At 44.3% G+C, this 13,118-nt stretch overlaps 1 pseudogene across 1 annotated transcript; it reads left to right on the top strand.

Annotated features, from left to right (window-relative positions):
* Positions 1–8,604: 8,604 nt before the first annotated feature.
* LOC309811560 (ufm1-specific protease 1-like) lies at positions 8,605–9,020 on the top strand (annotated as a pseudogene). Its single transcript has one exon. The product of its transcript is annotated as an ufm1-specific protease 1-like (transcript).
* The last annotated feature ends 4,098 nt before the right edge of the window (positions 9,021–13,118 follow it).

The following is a 13,118-nucleotide window of genomic DNA, read 5'->3' as shown; positions in this document are numbered from 1 at the left end:
GCCGGGCCCTCGGGGGGGCCCTCACGTCATGGCTCTGCCACTGATCAGCTCATGGGGCTGCGTGGGTGGCTTCCGTTTCTGCACCTCCATCTTGGCGTCAGTAGAATGGGGACATGGCGGCAACTGCTTCAGAGGGTCAAATGAGATAATCAGAGTGCCTGGCCGCCTGGCATGCCACACGAGCATCTGTGATGATGAAAGACACTGGTCCCTGGGGCCATCCCTCACATTCTGCTTTTCCGTACCTACCCGCTAAATCAACGGGTCCCGGGGCCTTTGGGGGCCAACGGAAAACTCCTTAGAAGGGTTGACACTACCGTGACACCATACTGAGGTTGCAGTGCCAGGGCGGATATGACTGCAGACACCGTTCCTCATTCACTCACCGATGTGTCAGCATTGTTCGCAGCCCTGGTGCCCATCGGTCCCTGGGACACAAAGGCCACCGACTCCAGGTGCTGCCCTGCTCAGAGCAGGGCCGGGAACCCTCAGCAAGAGGGGGCAGCATGTCTCTGGGCTGTATTTTCACATCATTTCTCTCTAATCATTTCCTTGAGATAATGTACATTTATTATCATTACAATTTGCTGGGCTTTATTCCCAATTCACAGAAATGCATCAGCTCGCAGAAGTGGTTCATTCCAACATGAAAGTGTGGTCAAGACAGAGAATGGTGACCAGAATGTAGAATAAGTTCACAATCGTGAACCAGGGGTAAGAAGTGGCTGTGTGGGTCCTGGGAAAGTGAATCTGCCTATACGAGGGCTTTGCACAAGCTGCCAAAAAACACGAGCATGGATTCAAATATGTAAGTTCAAGGATCTGAAAAATTGATTTCATTGTACCAGCGAACTCTTGTCCCCAGGCCTTGGAACATTACTGGTGTGAGAGTGTCAAACAGCAGCCTGAAGCAGAAGATGATTTCACTTCTTTAAAAAAAAAAAGTCGAGATCGTCTGGTGAAGCAACAGAGTTTTTTGGAACAAGGGCAAAACAAGACCTGCCAGTGCAAAATTGAGTAATTTTACTAATAAAGGCTGAAGTGACATGAAAACTCCATCATTCAAAACTGCCCTCTCTGTAGCAACAGCAGAGGAAGTGAAGTTACTGTTTCTTAATGAGCCCCAGGGTGAGAGCCAGATATCACACTCAGGGAGAAAGCCAAGAGAAGTACCTGCAGAATCCTTTATCAAATGATGCTTTGGGATGTTGTCTGACGGCAAGTACATGATGCGTAACAGACATTCCTGTGCGTTGCCTGCCAGCACATGCTCTTCTTCACCCAGGAAAATCCTCGCTGTGATGAGGACGTATCAGCCCCTGGCAGGATGGAGACAGATGACAACGCTTATGAAGGCAGTCCCAGCCTCCAGGGCCACATTCACTGGGCATGCGCTGGGGCTGGGAAGCCCTCAAGGCACTTTACAAGAATCAAGCAACCTTTACTTTTATTTATTTTTTATTATCATAGTTTATTTATCTAATAAAAGATACTTTTATTATGCACATTTGGCAAGCCCAAGGCCCACACGGGTGTGGAGCTGGCCCCAGGTGACACGGCTGGTTAGCAGAGGAGAGATGGCTGCCAGGACGGCTGTGTCCACACACACTCTTATGGCCATGCCAACCTCTGCCCAAACGTGAGCGACAAGTGGATTTTTCCTCCTTTTTTTTTTTTTTTTTTTTTTCTGGCCACACCGTGCAGCTTGTGGGATCTTAGTTCCCTGACCAGGGATCGAACCCTGGCCCATGGCAGTGAAAGTGCCGAGTCCTAACCACTGGACCATCAGGGAAGTCCCGGATTTTTCCTCCTTGACTGTAGGCCCACATTTCAGAAGAAGAGGCTTCTCACAAAGTTAAATTAATATTATTTTCTGGTAGCCATGGTGTGGATTGGAAAAGGCACATTAGAATCAGTTCTGACCTGGCACCAGCTTTGAACAGCAAGAAAGGAAGTCGCTAAGTGAAGAGGTTGCCAATACACTTACCTTTTATTTATTGCAAAGACTTAATAGTCCAACCGTGACCTGGTCCTGCCTCACTATACAAGGAAAAATCACAAATAATCAATGCAACCCAGCACAGATGCTGAGCTGGCTTCTTTCACTCTGCTGAATTAATTAAAACTCTCTCATGGGAGTTTTGAGATGTGAACAGAGATAAGACTTTACTTCTTCTTTTTTTTTTTTTTTTTTTTTTTGCCGTACGCGGGCGTCTCACTGTTGTGGCCTCTCCCGTTGCAGAGCACAGGCTCCGGACGCGCAGGCTCAGTGGCCATGGCTCATGGGCCCAGCCGCTCCGCAGCATGTGGGATCCTCCCGGACTGGGGCACGAACCCATGTCCCCTGCATCGGCAGGCGGACTCTCAACCACTGCGCCACCAGGAAAGCCCAAGACTTTACTTCTTGACACAGATAAAGCAAGTAAAGGCCGTTCCTAGGATATCAAGTGGATCATTTGCATACCTTGAAGTTCTGTTTAGTATCTATTTAGCATCATCACAACTCTGGGTCTGTCATTTCAGGACAGAAAAGTCACATATGCCTTACAGAGACCACCATCCTAAGAACTGTTGGAAAAAGGAATCGGGGATTGGACACATTTAAAAGATCACATCCACAAGCTGCAAAAGGACGTGAAACATTTCCGGAATATTTCCTGAGTGCAGGAAACAAGTGTGTCAGGGGTCCACTCACTGCTGCCTCCTGCACTGAAAAGCTCCACTTTCCAGTGTCTGGGGCAAAGTGGTAGAGTTCATTTTCTGGGAGGTTTAGATTAGGTTTGCATTTACACTGCATATAATATACCTGGAGTCTCTCCATAACAATCTCTCTGGCCCCGTTTGACTTGAGCCTCCATAATCGTTAGAAAGAGTCACCGTGGGCTCCCTGCCATCGTCAGAGCCTGGTCCTTCTGAGTTGAGTTTTTCTAATTCAGTAGAAATAACGAACTAGGAAAGAAAACTAACGTACAAGTCAATCTCTCCATTCTCCAGAAGGCGATAGCCACCTTTATAGAAATTTAGAATGATTTAATCTCTCAAACTTACAGGAAACAGTGGTTATTATTAACTTTTATAGCATTGCCTTTGCTTTAATTGCTTTTAAAAAGTGGGATGATGTTCTAGAGAAAACAGCTCCCCAAATTGTTGGGGCGGGGGATCTGCTCCCCCTTTCTCCTTCGAGTCCCCCCTTGGGGCATCACAACTGGGCCCCAGCCTCAGGACCAGGGGGTGGTGGTTCCCGAATTTAGTCTTGGCTGGTCCTCCCACCCCCAGACTGACACCGACCCCCACTCAGCACTTCAGTCTGGAAGTCAGACTTGACGTTTCTCTCTCCCTCGTCTTCTTTTCCTAAGTCATCACCAGATCTTGGAGACTTTACCTCTTTGCAGTATCTGGAGTCTGACCCTCTCCCTGCATCTCCATGGCTGCCCCGATCTGAGCCCCATCCCTCTGCTGGACCATCCAGACCGCAACCAACCTGCCTAATGTGCTCTGAATTCCCCCAAAGCCATTTCCAGTCACCTGCCTGAGTGGCTGTTTCTAAGTGAGAATCTGCTGTCTCCTCCGCCTGGGAAAGCTCTCCATCACAGGTCCTGCTCTAGACTCTTCTGTATTAACACATCGGATCCCACGGCAAGCCTGTGAGGAAAGTGACTCTGTTTGGGCTGCCTTGAAAGCCGAGGTGTGGTGCAGGCTGGCTCGCAGGAAGCAGAAAGGGGGGCGTGGGGAGAGTAGGGCAGGCGAGGAGGGACACCGTGGGCACTTGGGAGCTGCCCACCTGGACGACAGGAGGTGCCCCTGCCCATTGGCTGAGGACTGTCCTGAGGGGTGGTGACTCCCCTACATTAGCAGGCTCCCCGGAAGGAAGGCCAGGTGAGTTCCCCCCACCCCGACTTCAGCGAGAGCCACCAGCAGTGGCCTGGCTGAGACTGACCGAGGTTGTGCAGGGGTCTGGGGCAAAACGGTCTCAACCCTCCCCGGAGATTCCGATGTACGTTAAAATTTGAGACTCACTACTAAACATGATTCCAGTTTATTTTTCCAGCCTACGGTTGATGAGCTTTTGCATTATTTCCAGTTCTTTTGCTGTTATAAACATCACGGCTACGAACAGTCTCACACAGTGTTCCCACAGCATTTGTGCATGAGATTTGGGGGCAGGACTTTGGCTCCGTCCATTTTCACCTTTCCTGATACATGCCAAGATGTTCTCTGAAGGGATGAGTATCAGCCTGGGTCTAAGCAGAAAAAAAAACACACTCAATCCAGGTAAATGAGGAGAGTTTGATAACAGGGGTGATTTATAACAGTGTCCTGAGAAAAAGTCGTGGTTTTTTTTTTTTTTTTTTTTTTTGCCATATGCGGGCCTCTCACTGCTGTGGCCTCTCCCGTTGCGGAGCACAGGCTCCGGATGCGCAGTCTCAGCGGCCATGGCTCACGGGCCCAGCCACTCCGCAGCACGTGGGATCTTCCCAGACCGGGGCACGAACCCGTGTCTTCTGCATCGGCAGGCGGACTCTCAACCACTGCGCCACCAGGGAAGCCCAGCTGTGTTTTCACTAAACTGAAAAACCAGTGGAGCACGGATGTACTTGGGATTGGTTGCAGTGAACATGTTATTCTTAGTTGCACCCAAATAATCTGTGATATTTTATCCATCAACAATGAGAAGTATTTTCAGACATACCATTAGAGAAATTAGGCTACAAAAATTTTTGTGACAATGTTAGTATTGGATAAAAAAACAGACTTTAGGCTCCTGGTGTTTCTTTTCTGGGTTTTCTGCGGTCATTAATCAGACCCTTGAAATGTTGGCACCTTAGAAGACCTACTTTGTACATCAACCTAGTGCCTTAGAAGGGGATTGAACTTTCTGTAAACGAGTCTTCTAATTTTTTGTTACATTGTATTCAGAATCTGTTGGAGATCTTTAATCAAAGTATTCATTAAATGGGTGTCAAGAATTTTGAGCTGTGAAACTTTAGCGAATTGTAATTATTAGAAACGATCCTTGCCAACAGGGAAACATTGAAATTCATCTCTACAAAAGCAAGGGAGGAGCTGAAGAAATTAAATGCTGAGCATTACAATGTGTTCAAGTTCTGATTTTCACATTCCATAATTGTTTTTGGAATATCTCAACATGTGGGTAGAATCTTTTGGTGAGATTCCTAGTTTTAATTGGATAAATTTATATTCTGTACTGGAATGGGAGGAAATCAAGAAGGCCTACAATTTTGCAGTCTTTAAATTTGATGAAACACTCAAAAGAATAATAAACAAAATTTGAGGGAACGTGTTTTGGCTTATGAAAATATTTGTCATAGAACGGTAGCCTATTCTGTCAAAATTGAGTCAAAATGACAACCTATGGAGCTGATTGAGCTGGAATATTTATACATTCAATTAAAAAATAGAATTGAGGGACGTCCCTGGTGGCACAGTGGTTAAGAATCCGCCTGCCAATGCAGGGGACACGGGTTCGAGCCCTGGTCTGGGAAGATCCCACGTGCTGCGGAGCAACTAAGCCCGTGCGCTATGGCTACAGAGCCTGAGCTCTAGAGCCCGTGAGCCACAACTACTGAAGCCTGTGCACCTAGAGCCCGTGCTCCACAACAAGAGAAGCCACAGCAGTGAGAAGTCTGCGCACCACTACGAAGAGTAGCCCCTGCTCACTGCAACTAGAGAAAGCCCGCAAGCAGCAACAAAGACCCAACAGAGCCAAAAATAAATAAATAAACAAGTAAACAAACAAATAAATTTATTTTAAAAAATAGAATTGAGAATATCGTCCATTTACTCAAGTTTTTCTGAGTTTACCTGGTATCTTAGTACCCATAGGAAGAGGACTTTCTCAATTAAACTCTAGTCTACAAAGAAGAGTCGGTGGAAAATATCAACAGATTTAAATTTATCATCGCAGAATGCAACTTTGAGTAAGACTGCAAGCGATTTTATGACAAAACAAAGAATAATAAGACCATATTGAAAAAAAGAGCATTCTTCAGAAAAATATCAGTGACATGGCCATAGAACAATATAATAAACTAATTCGTTGGGCCATAAACAATGTTTCAGAAAATGCATTAGTTTAATTATCTTGTCAACTTGTTTAGCTCTCAAAAGCATCCCAGTCTGGGGCTTCCTTGATGGCGCAGTGGTTGAGAGTCTGCCTGCTGATGCAGGGGACACGTGTTCGTGCCCCGGTCCAGGAAGATCCCACATGCCGCGGAGAGGCTGGGCCCGTGAGCCATGGCCGCTGAGCCTCCGCGTCCGGAGCCTGTGCTCCGCAACAGGAGAGGCTACAACAGTAAGAGGCCCGCGTACCGCAAAAAAAAAAAGCATCCCAGTCTGAACGATGACCATACCCATGAGAAGACTTTGACATGGTGGCCACCTCTCCTCCTCCCTGAAGCCTATTCTTGGCTTCTGAGTTCCACGGTTTCCTTCTTCCCTTCTGGCCACTCTTCAGCAGGTCCTCCTCATTTCCTAGACCTCTAAACCATAGACTGCACAGCTCTCAACCCTTTGCTACTTTTTGTTTACACTCTCTTCCTGGTCTTAAACACCATCTGTCTATAAATACTTTCCAATGGACCTTTCCCCAGAACTCCAAGATCACATCCAGAGCCAGCTGGATATTCCACTTGAAGGTATGGAAAACGTCCCCTCAGCTCCACTCTCAGTGATGTCCTCCCTAGCAAAGCCCACTTCACATGCATGTGTAATAAACAATACAGAGAGAACTGTGTACCCTTTACTCCATTCCCTGCAATGGTAACATCTTACAAACTCATGGTGCAGCATCACAACCAAGATATCGACCTTGATAGAGTCAAGAAACAGAAGATCCTCCTGTTGCCCTTTTATAGCCACACCCACTTCTCTTCCACCTCAATGCCTCCTGATGTTTTCATTTTTTTTTTTTTTTTTTTGCAATACGCGGGCATCTCACTGTTGTGGCCCCTCCCGTTGCGGAGCACAGGCTCCGGACGCACAGGCTCAGCGGCCATGGCTCACGGGCCCAGCCACTCCGCGGCATGTGGGATCTTCCCGGACTGGGGCACGAACCCGTGTCCCCTGCATCGGCAGGCGGACTCTCAACCACTGCGCCACCAGGGAAGCCCCTGACATTTTCATTTCTCTGGGATAAGTGTCTGCAGTGCAATCGCTGGGTTGTATGGCTGTTGCACTCTTTGTTTTGAAAAGAAATTGTCACACTGTTTTCCAGAGTGGCTGGGCAGGTTTGCATTCCCATCAGCAATGTATCCAGGTTATCTGCATCCTCACTGACATTTGGTGTTGTTACTATTTTTTATTTTAGCCATTCTCATATGTGTGTAATGGTATCTCTTTATGGTTTTAATTTTCATTTCCCTAATGGCTAATGATGGTAAACATTTTTTCATGTGTTTATTCGCCATCTGTATAGCTTCTTGGGTGAAATGTCTCTTCATCACATATTTGGCCCATTTTCTAATTGGGTTGTTTGTTGTTTTACTGTTGAGTTTTGAGAGTTCTTTATGTTTTGGATACCAGTCTTTTGTAGGCCATTTTCTCCCAATCTCTGGTTTGTATTTTCATATTCTTAACAGAGTTCTTCACAGAGCAAAAGTTTTAAATTGTAATGGAGTCCAATTTATCAATTTTTCCTTTTATGGATCATACTTTTGGTGTCAAATCTAAGATTTCTTTGCCTAGCCCTACACTGCAAAGATTTTATCTATTTAAAGTTTTATAGTTTTATATTTTACATTTAAGTCTGTGATCCATTTTGAGATAATTTTTGCAGAAGATGTGAGACAGATTAAGTTTTTTTTTTTTTTTTAAAACCTATGAATGTTCAATTACTCCAACACCATTTGTTGAAAAAGCTATCTTTCCTCCATTGGGTTGCTTTTGCATCTTTGTCAAAAATCAGTTGGACATATTTGTGTGGGTCTATTTCTGGGTTCTCTATTCTGTTCCATTGATCTATATGTCTATCCCTCCACCAATATAATACAGTCTTAATTACTGTAGCTATATTACAAGTCTTGAATCAGGCAGACTGATATCTCTCACTTTATCATTCTTTTTCAAAATTGTTTTAGCTATTCCTTTAGCTAGTCCCTTTGCCTTTCCATATACATTTTAGAATAATCTTCTGTATATCTACAAAAAATCTTGGCTCATTGCCGCGGGGCACGCCACGCTCTGCTGCCTGGGGTCGGGCGAGAGCGACCCCAGGGCCTGTTCACCTGCCCGCAGTTCACCCAAGACTCGGGGTGGCGGGGCGTGGTGGGGGGGGGCGAGAGGAAACGCTAGAGCCCAGAGCTCTCCCTGGACTTCGCCCCGCGCCGCCTGGAGGACGCATCTGCCCCGCCCACCGCCCTGGAGCGGCTGAAGGACGTCCACCTGGGCCTGGCCCCGTCCGGCCGCTGCCGCGCTCGCCTGGCCCTCCTCTCGGGCCATTATATTTACTACCATTACGGCTGCGACGGCGTAGACGACTGGAGCTGGGGCCGCGGCTACCTCACTCTGCAAACACTGTGCTCGTGGCCAGAGGGCCGGCCAGCGGGGGTACCCGAACTGGCTGCAGTGCAGGCGGCCCTGGAGGACATGGGCGACAAGCCCCCCGGGCTCTGGGGCTCTCGGGGATGGATCGGCTGTGTAGAGGCCAGCCTCTGCCTTGACCACTTCGGGGGGGGCCCAAGGCTCCCATGTCACGTGCCCCGTGGAACAGCACTTCAGGGGGAACTGGAGAGGCTCTATTCCCACTTGGCAGGGGCCGGGGGCCTGTAATGGTTGGAGGGGATGCGGATGCCCAGTCAAAGGCGTTGCTGGGCCCAGGCACGGAAGCCTACGTCCTGGTATTGGACTCTCACTGCTGGGGTGATCCGAAAAACCCCAGTGAGCTACAGGCTGCTGGGTGGGTGGGCTGGCGAGAGATAAACTCAGCCATTGATTCCAACTCCTTCTACAACCTGTGCTTGACCAGCTGTGACTCAGAAAAGCAGCTGCCCACCCTGGACTGAGGCTAAGGACCCAGTTGAGCTACCCCATCTCAGAGGCAGAGGCTGCCTGATGTCAGAGCCCCAGGAAGTCCCAGCAGAGCCTGGGATCTTTGGTGTCAATAAAGTGGCAAGGCCCAGCGCCCACCCCCCCCCCTCAAAAAAAATCGTGCTTGGGCTTTGATAGACACTGCATTAAACCTGCGTATCAATTTGGGGAGAATTGACATCTTTATTGTGTTGATTCTTCCAAACTATTTCACAGTGCATCTCTTTCTCTATTTAAATCTTTTAAAATTTAATTTTAAATTAAATTTAATAAAATTTAATTTGATCAGTGTTTTATTGTTTTCTGCATACAAATCCTGTACAAATTTTGTTAGATATACATCTATGTATTTTTGAGTGATTGTATATGGTATCGTATTTTAAATTTCGCTGACCTTGTGTCCATTGTTAGCATATACAAATAAAATTGATTCCTGTATATTCACCTGTATCTTGTGACCTTGCTGAATTCACTTATTATTCTAGGAAGTTGTTATTGTTGTTTTTGGTAAATGCTTTGGGATTTTCTATGTAGACAATCAGGCCAACTGCAAGTAAGGACAGTTTTATTTCTTCCTTTCCAATCTGAATGTTTTTTATTTCCTTTTTTTCCTTTCCTCATTGCTCTGGCTAGAACTCCCAGCACTATGTTGAATGAAAATAGTGAGAGGGAACATCCTGGCCTTGTTCCCATTCTTGGGGGAAAAGCACTCAGTCTTGACCATCAAGTATAAAGTTAGCTATTGGTTTTTGTAGAAACTCCCTATCAAGTTGAGGAAGTTCCCCTCTGTGCTCATTTTTCTGTGACTTTTTTTTTTTTTTTTTTTGCGGTAGGCGGGCCTCTCACTGTTGTGGCCTCTCCCCTCGCGGAGCACAGGCTCCGGACGCGCAGGCCCAGCGGCCATGGCTCACGGGCCCAGCCGCTCCGCAGCACGTGGGACCCTCCCGGACCGGGGCACGAACCCGTGTCCCCTGCATCGGCAGGCGGACTCTCAACCACTGCTCCACCAGGGAAGCCCTTTCTGTGACTTTTGATCATGAATGGCAGTTGATTTTTTTTTAAGATATAATTCACATACTATAAAATTCACTTTTAAAAAGTATACAATTTAGTGGGTTTTAGTATATTCACAATGTTGTGCAAACATCAACACTAACTCTGGAATATTTTCATCACCCCAAAAAGAAACCCCATCCCCTTCAGCAGTCACTATCCCTTTCCTCCTTCTCCCCAGAGCCTGGAAACAAGGACCCTGCTTTCTGTCTCTATGGGTTTGCCTACAGAGGACATTTCATGTAAATAAAATCATACAATATGTAGCCCTTGTGTCTCACTTCTTCCACTTAGCATAGTGCCTTCAAGGTTCATCCATGTGGTAGCACACACCAGTACAGTCAGCCCTCTGTGTTCGTGGGTTCTGCATTTGTGGATTCAACCAACCGTGGATCAAAAATATTTGAAAAAAATTCCAGAAAGTTCCAAAAAACAAAACTTGAATTGTCTGTGCATGGCAACTATTTAGATAGTGTTTACACTGTATTTATCACTATTTATATAACATTTACATTGTATTAGGTGTTATAAGAATCTAGAGATGATTTAAAGTATATAGGAGGGTATGTATAGGTTATATGCAAATACTATGCCATTTTATATAAGGGACTTGAGCACCCACAGATTTTGGTATCTATGGGGGGTCCTGTAACCAGTCCCCCGTGGCACTGAAGGACAAGAGTGTTTCACTCCTTCTTATGGCTGATTAATATTCCATCGTACCACATTTTGTCAATCCATTCATCAATTGGTGAACATGCAGGTTGGTTCCTTTTTTTTTCTATTATGAGTAATGCTTCTGTGAACATTCATGTACAAATGTTCATGTAGACACGTGTTTTCAATTATCTTGGACATATGCCTAGGAGTGGAATTGCTGGGTTATATAGAAACTCTATGTTTAGCTCTTTGAGAAACTGTTAAACGGTTTTACAGTAGCTGCACCATTTTACATTCCCACCAGCTATGTATAAGAGTCTCAGTTTTTCTGCATCTTCACCAACATTTGTTATTGTCTGTCTTTTAGATTATAGCAATACTGGGGAATGTGAAGTGATATCTCATTATGGTTGTGATTAGCATTCTCCTAAAGGCTAATGATGTTTAGTATATTTTCATGTGCTTATGTGCCCTTTGTCTATCTTCTTGAGAGAAACATCTATTCAAATACTTTGCCCATTTAAAAAACTTGGGTTATTTGTCTTTCTTATTATTGAGCTGTAAGAATTCTTTATATATTTTGGGTATTAGATCCTTATCAGATATATGATTTGCAAATACTTTCTCCGATTCTGTGGGTTATCTTTTCACTTTTTTGCCAGTGTCCTTTCAAACAAAAAGTTTTAAATTTTGGTGAAATTCAATTTACCTATTTTTTTCTTTTGTCACTTGTACTTTGGTGTCATATCAAAGAAACTGTTGTCCAATCTAAGCTCACAAACAAAATCCCTAGGTTTTCCTCTAAGAGTTTTATAGTTTTAGCTCTTACATTTAGGTCTTTGATCCATTTGAGTTAATTTTTGTATAGGGTGTGAGGTAGGAGGTCTAACTTCATTCTTCGCCATGGATATCCAGTCTCAGAAAAGACTATTCTTTGGTCATTAAATTGTTTTGGCACCCTCTTTCATATAAATTGACTAAATGTTAGGGTTTATTTCTAGTCTTTCAATTCTATTCCATTCAACTATGCCAGATCATACATTCTTGATTACCATAGATTTGTAGATAAATATTGAAATTGAAGGCTCTGTTGTCAAGTGCATATATGTTCATAATTGTTGTCTTGATGAATAGATCCTTTTATCATTACAAAATACCCTTCTTTTTCTCTAGTAACAATTTTTGTCTTGAAGTCTGTTCTGTCTGATATTAGTATAGCCATTCCAGTGTTCTTTTTGTTAGTTTGAATGGTATATCATTTTTCATTCTTTTATTCAACTTACTTATGTCTTTGAATCTAAAGTGTGCCTCTTGTGGATAGCATCAAATTGGGTCATTTAAAAAATCCATTTTGCCAATCTCGACCTTTCAAGTGGAATGTTTAATCCATTTACATTTAATGTATTATTGATAATGTAGGATTTACATCTGTCATTCTGTTATTTGTTTTCTATATGTCCTTTTTTTTTGTTTCTCTATTCCTCCATTACTGTCTTCTTTCATATAAAATAGATATTTGCTACTGTACTATTTTAATTCCCTTGTCATTTCTTTCACATATTTTTTGAATTATATTCTTAAGGGCTGCCCTGAGGATTACAATTAACATCCTAACTTGTAAAAATCTAGTTTGGATTAATACCAACTTAATTTCAACCATTTAGAAAACTTTACTTCTAAATAACTCCATCTCCTCCTTACTCCATCTCCTCCTTACCCCCTTTGTGCTATTATTGTCAGGCAAATTACATTTTTAAAAATAAATTTATTTTATTTTATTTATTTTTGGCTGTGTTGGGTCTTCACTGCTGTGTGTGGGCTTTCTCTAGTTGCAGTGAGTGGGGGCTACTCTTCAGTGCAGTGTGTGGGCTTCTCATTATGGTGGCTTCTCTTGTTGTGGAGCACAGGCTCTAGGCACATGAGCTTCAGTAGTTGTAGCACGTGGGCTCAGTAGTTGTGGTGCACGGGCTTAGTTGCTCTGCGGCATGTGGTGTCTTCCCGGACTAGGGCTCGAACCCATGTCCCCTGCATTGGCAGGCAGATTCTTAACCACTGCGCCACCAGGGAAGTCCCTACGTTTTAAATATATTGTATGCTCATTAGTATAGATTTGTAATTGTTGCTTTACACAGTTGTCTTTTAAATAATACAGGAGAAAATAGAGTTACAAACAAAAATACGCTTATACTGTCTTTTTTATTTACCTATGTTGGTACCTTTACTGGGGCTTTTTATGTTTCACATGAATTCCAGTTACTGCCTAATGTCCTTTCATTTTAGTCTGAAGGACCTCTCTTTATTATTTTTTGTAGGGCCGGTCTGCTAGTGATGAATTCTCTCCAGTTTTATTTACCTGGAAA

This window comes from Mesoplodon mirus (assembly GCF_964341445.2).
Source record: "Mesoplodon mirus genome assembly, chromosome: 11".
In the NCBI taxonomy this organism is placed as follows: domain Eukaryota; kingdom Metazoa; phylum Chordata; class Mammalia; order Artiodactyla; family Ziphiidae; genus Mesoplodon; species Mesoplodon mirus.
This window is presented reverse-complemented; position numbering and strand designations above follow the sequence as displayed.